Raw genomic sequence first — 11,338 nt, 5'->3', positions numbered from 1 at the left:
CCGGCACCCCCCTGATGCACTGTCCCCCCCCTATACTCTATTGGGAACTCATGCTGCACCACCCATTAAGGTGCCCCACTTACAGGAATAATCCCGTAAGCAACTCAGTACAGACACTTTCCTGACCTGCACTGCTACGTGTGTCCCTGCACCTAGCTGGGACACTCTTCCTATCTGTGCTCCTGCTAATCTGACAGTAATAGCTTGTTGCACGTATCCTGGCATTCCTTTCCATGGACTCAGGGAAAAACTCTGGGGAAATACTTCGAGAACCGAGACACACAGTAGCATGTCCAAAAAAAAGAAAAAAGAATCCCCTATGAATGATTCCTGGTCTGTATCAATCAGTCCACAGACTATGTATGTCAAAAAATATATATCAAATTTTATTTGTAATCAAATCACATAGTAAAAACATTAAAAAGCATAAAACCCCCCATCACCCCTATAATAAAGGGATCTCTGGATACAAGTTTTATGTGAATGCAAATATAATGACACAATCTTAGGTACAATTACCCTGGAAAAAAAACAGGAGCCATGCAAAAACAAACAAACAAAAAGGCTGTGTATCAGCCAACCATATTCAATGTGCAAAACAGCAATAAAAGTGCATAAGAGGAGGGATAGTGGACTGCACCCCACACCCAGAAAAACCGGGATATGTGCCGCAGTCCACACCCCACCACCAGTGCTAAACACAAGTTTACGAGTACATATACCACATAGGTGAAAATTAAAAAGTGCATGAGTGCCTAAACCATATAAGGTGCAAAATGCAAGGCTGAACTGTTGTCCAGGGTATTACCTTAAATATATCAGAGTCCAGAGTGGGGGATGCCGCCTTACGCGCTCGCAGATTAACATCTGCTTCTGTCGAGGCTCAAGTTTGTTGTGAGTTTGATTGTTTAAGTACGGAGGGGTTTGGGGCGGGGATTCCTGTTCTAGCGTACGTGGCCACGTACTATGCACGTCCACCGCCGCTAATCAATAGCGGCAGCGGCGTCGACCTGTTACTGTGGGCATATACGGAGGACACACTGGGCGTGGCATTGGCCATCTCATTATCCACGCAGCCAATCACGCGCATCAGATTGGCGCTGCGTGTCACGCGAACCCGTAGGTCGCGTAGGCAATATGTCCGTGCGCTCCAGAATTGGCCATCCGGCCAACCAGACGCACTGAAATTACGCCATATTAAAGCGACCCTGTGGTCACATAGATGCTGACACCTATTGAATCGATCCTACACACAGCATATCAAAAACACCCAAGCAACCCCTATAAGCCCCACCTCTGACTTACAATATCATAATCACAGAATTACATACAGATAATCTCTAGAACATCATCATATAATAAATCAACAGTGACATTATAATAATAACATAAAAACATAATATTGGATCCCAAAATGCTTGGTCCACAACGGCTCGTTAATGGTGTTATACTGCACTCTAGTGGTGAGGGACTACATCCAACAAGAAACCTATGGAAATTTATAAAGAATGTTGTAACATTAGTAAACTGATCTCCATATACAATATATTTCCATCAGGTGAACATATTGTTAGACAGCTTGGGGTTCGCTACTCACCAACTGACCCCACCTGGATCACATGCAATATAAAATGAACACACTAGAGACAGGAAAGGGACAGCCCAGAGGGTCCATAAATTAAATCATAGCTGTGTGATCGACGAAAGACAATGCACACACGACAAACCGGTGTTACTTTTTTACAGCCACACAGCAGAGGGTGATACACCATACCACATCAAATGCTAGCACCTGTTACTCACTTACAGGTGCATGGTTGCTATACTTACCAACCGCAACCATATATGTTTTTATTTAATTAAATTGTGAGAATTGTCACAAAATCATACTTACCAAACAATTCAGTGTGTGTAAATGGGTCTATGAGACAAAAGGGCACACGACAATTACCGACAAACAAAATTGGAGTACATCGCCCCTATTGCTTTAAAAAACAGCCGTAGCTGAATTCATCGTTTAGGCCCCACGGAAGTCGAGTCTGCAACTCATATATCCATCTGAGTTCCTTCTTTAGTAAAGTCACCGATATGTTACCTCCCCTCTCATTTGTTCTCACCTGCTGGATTCCCATGAATTTCCACCCCCTCAAGTCACTTCCATGCTGGTCAAGGGCATGTTCTGCCACCGGGGTTAAAGTCCTTCCTTCCTGCCTGTCCCTCTCTGCCAGTTTTATGGTTGAGATATGTTTTTGTAGTCTCAGTTTAAGCTGATTTTTTGTCTGGCCCACATATTGTCTGTGGCATGGACATTCTAGTAAATAAATTACTCCTTTCGTCTGACAATTAATAAAGTCCCTAATTTCATAGGACTTACCTGTTTTGGAGCTTCTGAAGATTTTACTAGTGATCATCAGTGGGCATACAGAACAGCTTCCACACCTATGACTACCCTTTAGGTGTCGGCTCCTCGTATCTTCTGAGAAGTGGCTTGTACTTAGAATATTCTTAAGTGTTGGTGCCTTTTTAGCTGTTATACTCGGGTAATTGGTGATACATTTTTTTATTACTGCATCATTCTGCAGGATATTCCAATGTTTCTTCATGACTTGATGGATATCATCCCATGCATTGTTGTATGGCGTAACAAATCGTGTCAATTTCTCCTGCTTTTCTCTCCTTGGTCTTGTTGTTAAAAGGTCCTCTCTTGGTGTTGCTCTTGCTCTTCTCAACGCGCGTTCTAGGCAACTTCGGGGGTATCCCCTGTATTGGAATCGTCTCTGCATTTTCTTACTTTCTTTTTCATATTCTTCTGTCGTTGAACAGTTCCTTTTCAAACGTATAAATTGTCCCATGGGTATGTTGGTTTTCAAATTCCTGGTATGGTGGGAGTCAAAACTGAGTAAGCTGTTTGCAGCCGTGGGCTTCCTAAAGATGGTCGTTTGCAGGGAGTCCTCCTCTCCTTTATAGATTCTCAAATCCAAGAACTCCACCTCTCTCTCGGAAATGGTGTAAGTCAGTCTGATATTCAAATTATTGACATTAAGTGTATCCAAAAATTCCCGGCATATGTACTCCGGTCCCTGCCATAAAATTAGCAGGTCGTCGATGAAGCGATACCACCCCAAAATGTGGGGATGGTACCGCTCCATCGACTCGTTCCACACTGTCTCTCTCTCCCACCACCCCAGAAATAAATTTGCCACTGATGGTGCGCATTTAATGCCCATGGCAATTCCTTTGGTCTGTAGAAAGTACCTCTGATCAAAGATAAAGAAATTTTTTGTCAAAATAAACTCTAATAATTCAAGTAAGAACTCATTTTTGTCTCGGTTGTTTCTACTATCCATCTGCATGAAATATCTCACAGCATGGATGCCCTGCCGGTGATCAATATTTGAGTATAGCGATTCTACGTCGCACGTCACCAAAAGGGTGTCCCTGGGAAGATGTACATGATTGATCTTGTTTAGAAGGTCCCCAGTGTCCCTAATATATGACTCCAAACTTGTAACAAATGGTTGGAGAAAATGGTCTACATATTGACTCGGTTTCTCGTTCAGCCCACCTATACCCGAAATTATCGGTCTCCCAGGTGGGTTCCTTTGGTCCTTGTGAATCTTCGGTAACATATAGAAGGTTGGTGTTATCGGCCACTCGTTCCACATAAATCTATATTCATTCGTGTTGATAATTTGTTCTTGTGTTGCTCTCTGCAGAATCCTCCTGAGTTCACCCTGAAACAATTTGCATGGATTATTCTTTAGTTTCTTGTAAAACTCCACATTTTGCAGTTGTCTATTAGCTTCTTTAAGGTACATTGAGGTGGGCCAGATCACAACATTTCCCCCTTTATCTGCTTCTTTTATTTGTATTTTCCTATCACCCTTCAGGTCTTTTATTGCTTTCCTCTGCTTTGATGATAAATTATGGTACCCTCTAATATGCTGTTCCTCTATCCCCTCTAGGTCCTGGCTCACAAGCTCAAAAAATAGTCTCACCTCTGGGCACACAGAGAGGGCCGGTGTAAATTTTGAAGCTGGTTTAAATGCTGGATCACCCACCTTATTTTGTGATTCACTTTCTTCTAGTAAACTCAGGAGATCCTGCATGGCCTGTTGGTCCTGCAGATTCGGGAACAGGTTTTCACATTCAACCACTTCCTTTGTGGATTTGTCGTAAAGCTTTCTGAGTATAAGGCGTCTGCAAAACAGATATACATCCTTAGTGACCTCAAATCTGTCAAACTGGTTAGTTGGCGCAAAAGAAAGCCCTTTCTCCAGTACCCCCCTCTCATCATGCGTTAAAACCCTGTCGGACAAATTGATGATTTTAAGTACCTCTGATTCATCTCCATCGTCATCAGCACTCTCCTCTCTGCCCCTGCCTTTGCCGGGATTCTTTTTCGTGGGATTTATCCTCCTGGTGTTTATTGCCCCTGTTTGGGTCACTTGTACCCTTTGTTTTATACCTGGATCATGGCCTTCCAATTCAGAATCCGGGCAGTCACTTGAGTCAGATACTGAGGCTATACTTTCTTCTCCTATGCCCGATCCTTCATTTGGTTTTGGGTGTTTGTTTGGTGGGTTCTTGGGCCTTCTCTGGCGCCTCCACACCTGTTGTCCCTTCGGATTCCCTCTGTGATTCCATTTAAATGCTCTATTTGTCATATAGTCCTTCCTATCCCTCTCCAATTTGCCTTTCTTATTTTTTAGGATATCAGCCTCTATTTTAGAGATGTCATTTTTAAGTTTAATCATGAAGGTTTCAACCCATTTCTTCTGGTCCATCTCATTAATTCTAATCTGTAATTCATTGATCTTCACCTTTGTCGCTACCAGAAGTTTCCGATCTAATGTAAGCAACATCTCAACTATTATTCTGGAGCATTTGCTTAAGCCTTCCTCCCAAAACTCCTTGTCATCTGGCCCTAATTGCCAGGAGGGGAAGATTTGGACCCGTAACCCTCTTGGGTAGATGCATTCCCTCATATAGTTCTCTAGGCTTTTCACATTCCACCAGGTTTTTATGTAAAGCAGGTGGGTATCTTTATACTCATTGCATAATGATCTTAAGGGGTCCGTTGGGGCCTCCCCCACCGCCCCCCCACTAGGTGCGTCCTGAAATAGTATCTTCAATTTATCTGCCCAATTGGATTCAAGTGTGTCCAACAAATTGGGATCCATATTTAATTGCTCTATGGAAAAAATCAAAGAGATTTTTAGAAGCTTATTAGAACACATTAAATTATTTGTCGAGCAAACAAAATTATATCTCCACAGTTCACACACGGGGAAATTATATTCAAAGCATAACCAAAAAAAAGAAAAAAGAATCCCCTATGAATGATTCCTGGTCTGTATCAATCAGTCCACAGACTATGTATGTCAAAAAATATATATCAAATTTTATTTGTAATCAAATCACATAGTAAAAACATTAAAAAGCATAAAAACCCCCATCACCCCTATAATAAAGGGATCTCTGGATACAAGTTTTATGTGAATGCAAATATAATGACACAATCTTAGGTACAATTACCCTGGAAAAAAAACAGGAGCCATGCAAAAACAAACAAACAAAAAGGCTGTGTATCAGCCAACCATATTCAATGTGCAAAACAGCAATAAAAGTGCATAAGAGGAGGGATAGTGGACTGCACCCCACACCCAGAAAAACCGGGATATGTGCCGCAGTCCACACCCCACCACCAGTGCTAAACACAAGTTTACGAGTACATATACCACATAGGTGAAAATTAAAAAGTGCATGAGTGCCTAAACCATATAAGGTGCAAAATGCAAGGCTGAACTGTTGTCCAGGGTATTACCTTAAATATATCAGAGTCCAGAGTGGGGGATGCCACCTTACGCGCTCGCAGATTAACATCTGCTTCTGTCGAGGCTCAAGTTTGTTGTGAGTTTGATTGTTTAAGTACGGAGGGGTTTGGGGCGGGGATTCCTGTTCTAGCGTACGTGGCCACGTACTATGCACGTCCACCGCCGCTAATCAATAGCGGCAGCGGCGTCGACCTGTTACTGTGGGCATATACGGAGGACACACTGGGCGTGGCATTGGCCATCTCATTATCCACGCAGCCAATCACGCGCATCAGATTGGCGCTGCGTGTCACGCGAACCCGTAGGTCGCGTAGGCAATATGTCCGTGCGCTCCAGAATTGGCCATCCGGCCAACCAGACGCACTGAAATTACGCCATATTAAAGCGACCCTGTGGTCACATAGATGCTGACACCTATTGAATCGATCCTACACACAGCATATCAAAAACACCCAAGCAACCCCTATAAGCCCCACCTCTGACTTACAATATCATAATCACAGAATTACATACAGATAATCTCTAGAACATCATCATATAATAAATCAACAGTGACATTATAATAATAACATAAAAACATAATATTGGATCCCAAAATGCTTGGTCCACAACGGCTCGTTAATGGTGTTATACTGCACTCTAGTGGTGAGGGACTACATCCAACAAGAAACCTATGGAAATTTATAAAGAATGTTGTAACATTAGTAAACTGATCTCCATATACAATATATTTCCATCAGGTGAACATATTGTTAGACAGCTTGGGGTTCGCTACTCACCAACTGACCCCACCTGGATCACATGCAATATAAAATGAACACACTAGAGACAGGAAAGGGACAGCCCAGAGGGTCCATAAATTAAATCATAGCTGTGTGATCGACGAAAGACAATGCACACACGACAAACCGGTGTTACTTTTTTACAGCCACACAGCAGAGGGTGATACACCATACCACATCAAATGCTAGCACCTGTTACTCACTTACAGGTGCATGGTTGCTATACTTACCAACCGCAACCATATATGTTTTTATTTAATTAAATTGTGAGAATTGTCACAAAATCATACTTACCAAACAATTCAGTGTGTGTAAATGGGTCTATGAGACAAAAGGGCACACGACAATTACCGACAAACAAAATTGGAGTACATCGCCCCTATTGCTTTAAAAAACAGCCGTAGCTGAATTCATCGTTTAGGCCCCACGGAAGTCGAGTCTGCAACTCATATATCCATCTGAGTTCCTTCTTTAGTAAAGTCACCGATATGTTACCTCCCCTCTCATTTGTTCTCACCTGCTGGATTCCCATGAATTTCCACCCCCTCAAGTCACTTCCATGCTGGTCAAGGGCATGTTCTGCCACCGGGGTTAAAGTCCTTCCTTCCTGCCTGTCCCTCTCTGCCAGTTTTATGGTTGAGATATGTTTTTGTAGTCTCAGTTTAAGCTGATTTTTTGTCTGGCCCACATATTGTCTGTGGCATGGACATTCTAGTAAATAAATTACTCCTTTCGTCTGACAATTAATAAAGTCCCTAATTTCATAGGACTTACCTGTTTTGGAGCTTCTGAAGATTTTACTAGTGATCATCAGTGGGCATACAGAACAGCTTCCACACCTATGACTACCCTTTAGGTGTCGGCTCCTTGTATCTTCTGAGAAGTGGCTTGTACTTAGAATATTCTTAAGTGTTGGTGCCTTTTTAGCTGTTATACTCGGGTAATTGGTGATACATTTTTTTATTACTGCATCATTCTGCAGGATATTCCAATGTTTCTTCATGACTTGATGGATATCATCCCATGCATTGTTGTATGGCGTAACAAATCGTGTCAATTTCTCCTGCTTTCCTCTCCTTGGTCTTGTTGTTAAAAGGTCCTCTCTTGGTGTTGCTCTTGCTCTTCTCAACGCGCGTTCTAGGCAACTTCGGGGGTATCCCCTGTATTGGAATCGTCTCTGCATTTTCTTACTTTCTTTTTCATATTCTTCTGTCGTTGAACAGTTCCTTTTCAAACGTATAAATTGTCCCATGGGTATGTTGGTTTTCAAATTCCTGGTATGGTGGGAGTCAAAACTGAGTAAGCTGTTTGCAGCCGTGGGCTTCCTAAAGATGGTCGTTTGCAGGGAGTCCTCCTCTCCTTTATAGATTCTCAAATCCAAGAACTCCACCTCTCTCTCGGAAATGGTGTAAGTCAGTCTGATATTCAAATTATTGACATTAAGTGTATCCAAAAATTCCCGGCATATGTACTCCGGTCCCTGCCATAAAATTAGCAGGTCGTCGATGAAGCGATACCACCCCAAAATGTGGGGATGGTACCGCTCCATCGACTCGTTCCACACTGTCTCTCTCTCCCACCACCCCAGAAATAAATTTGCCACTGATGGTGCGCATTTAATGCCCATGGCAATTCCTTTGGTCTGTAGAAAGTACCTCTGATCAAAGATAAAGAAATTTTTTGTCAAAATAAACTCTAATAATTCAAGTAAGAACTCATTTTTGTCTCGGTTGTTTCTACTATCCATCTGCATGAAATATCTCACAGCATGGATGCCCTGCCGGTGATCAATATTTGAGTATAGCGATTCTACGTCGCACGTCACCAAAAGGGTGTCCCTGGGAAGATGTACATGATTGATCTTGTTTAGAAGGTCCCCAGTGTCCCTAATATATGACTCCAAACTTGTAACAAATGGTTGGAGAAAATGGTCTACATATTGACTCGGTTTCTCGTTCAGCCCACCTATACCCGAAATTATCAGTCTCCCTGGTGGGTTCCTTTGGTCCTTGTGAATCTTCGGTAACATATAGAAGGTTGGTGTTATCGGCCACTCGTTCCACATAAATCTATATTCATTCGTGTTGATAATTTGTTCTTGTGTTGCTCTCTGCAGAATCCTCCTGAGTTCACCCTGAAACAATTTGCATGGATTATTCTTTAGTTTCTTGTAAAACTCCACATTTTGCAGTTGTCTATTAGCTTCTTTGAGGTACATTGAGGTGGGCCAGATCACAACATTTCCCCCTTTATCTGCTTCTTTTATTTGTATTTTCCTATCACCCTTCAGGTCTTTTATTGCTTTCCTCTGCTTTGATGATAAATTATGGTACCCTCTAATATGCTGTTCCTCTATCCCCTCTAGGTCCTGGCTCACAAGCTCAAAAAATAGTCTCACCTCTGGGCACACAGAGAGGGCCGGTGTAAATTTTGAAGCTGGTTTAAATGCTGGATCACCCACCTTATTTTGTGATTCACTTTCTTCTAGTAAACTCAGGATCCTGCATGGCCTGTTGGTCCTGCAGATTCGGGAACAGGTTTTCACATTCGACCACTTCCTTTGTGGATTTGTCGTAAAGCTTTCTGAGTATAAGGCGTCTGCAAAACAGATATACATCCTTAGTGACCTCAAATCTGTCAAACTGGTTAGTTGGCGCAAAAGAAAGCCCTTTCTCCAGTACTCCCCTCTCATCATGCGTTAAAACCCTGTCGGACAAATTGATGATTTTAAGTACCTCTGATTCATCTCCATCGTCATCAGCACTCTCCTCTCTGCCCCTGCCTTTGCCGGGATTCTTTTTCGTGGGATTTATCCTCCTGGTGTTTATTGCCCCTGTTTGGGTCACTTGTACCCTTTGTTTTATACCTGGATCATGGCCTTCCAATTCAGAATCCGGGCAGTCACTTGAGTCAGATACTGAGGCTATACTTTCTTCTCCTATGCCCGATCCTTCATTTGGTTTTGGGTGTTTGTTTGGTGGGTTCTTGGGCCTTCTCTGGCGCCTCCACACCTGTTGTCCCTTCGGATTCCCTCTGTGATTCCATTTAAATGCTCTATTTGTCATATAGTCCTTCCTATCCCTCTCCAATTTGCCTTTCTTACCCGTGTGGTGTGAATGGGGTTCCCTGTGTTGGCTTTCCCTCCCCCGGGACCGCTCTCCCCACCCTCTTTGTCACCTGGAAATGTGGCTTGATCTCGATTTTTACTTCTTGTTTCGAGAACCACCCACCCTCGGCTTTCCAGCCTTTACGTGTGTATAGTTGTTTCAGAGGCACTCTCTGTTGGTAGCTCCAGAGTGTGATGTTGTCCCCCCCGTCTCTCCGGCAGGAGAATTGACGCCTCCTACTCGTTCCTCTCCAATCTGGAACCATCTCACTCTGCATAACCAAGACAAGGTACCCCTGAATCACACACTCCACCTTTTGCATGTACCCATTGTACTGCAATGTACCTTTTAACAAAACTTTGGATCGGTGCGTCGATTCTGGGAGTGTGGTACTCAATAGCAGATTTATACTGCCATTCAATTCCCACTGCCCGCACACCTGACCCTTTAGACCTTTCACCCACATTGTGCCCTAAAATTTGTTTTCTCCCGGCACAAGTGCTCTTTTCCTCCGTCCCTGCATGGTCCATCTGTGCCAAGCGGAGGGAGGTGTGAAAGGATCAGTACCTTTGTCACCCAACATTAACATGCTTGGGCCTTGCATTCTCATTAACCCCTTATTATACATGAGAATGTCCTCTCTTCGTTCTCCTAGGACGGAATGGCAACCTAGGATCACCATCAGCACGGTACTCCTCATTATAAAAGCACCACCTTGGGAAAGAAAAACATTAGCAATTTGCACTATGCTTTGCTCAGTCAGTTTTTTTAGACGTTTTCCGATCTCAGGAACCTCGGTTTTTAGTCTCTTTCCAATTTCAGGAATCTCGTGTTTTAGTCTCTTTCCAATTTCAGGAATCTCGTGTTTCTCCAAACTTAGATTGGCATCTGGAACCTTTCGCTCATCCAACTGACATCTCCATCTTTGCTGCCAGCACTGCAGCTGTCTCGATTCCATATTGCCCAACTCCTGAAATCAAAATACAAACAAATCAATTCTTATTAATGATTTGGGATTCGCCCTGCGGCTTGTACTCTGTACACTTTAAGTTGATCAATATATATCGTAATTGATCTCGTTGCTTTATGGTTCTCATGAACTCTGTTTACTCTTATTGGTAGATTGGAGTTAAACTTCACCCCCCTACCTCAGTACTATCCTCAGTACTTACCTGTTTAAAATATGCTCCCGCAGACTTCACCTTTGGAAGCTCTCACCTCATTGCAGCTCACTCCACATCCCCCCCTATCTGTCCATGCGCGGCCGTCGCATGCACAGATTACGGATGCCACACCTGTTGCTGCTTTGCAGGTGAGCCTGCAATGCTCTTACTCATTATCGCATTAACTTATCTAGAACTTCATAGCGATACCAGCTCTGCTAGAAGTTCTGTGTGTTGTACCCTCTGATCGATGTTTGCCGTGCCACCACCCCCAGACTTAACAAAAAAAATGGCTGCCTCCCTGTAGGAAGGAGCATTTAAACAACACAGGGTGCAGGGCTAAGCATACCAGCGTCACATGCCCGTATGCAGATCCCTGAATGCCCACGTGGTAGGTAGTCACATGGCATACACCGTACTGATACACTGTCACTCTGTAAATGGCAATT

The sequence above is a fragment of the Hyperolius riggenbachi genome, chromosome 10 (genome assembly GCF_040937935.1).
Source record: "Hyperolius riggenbachi isolate aHypRig1 chromosome 10, aHypRig1.pri, whole genome shotgun sequence".
Classification (NCBI taxonomy): domain Eukaryota; kingdom Metazoa; phylum Chordata; class Amphibia; order Anura; family Hyperoliidae; genus Hyperolius; species Hyperolius riggenbachi.
Note: the sequence above shows the minus strand (reverse complement) of the source record.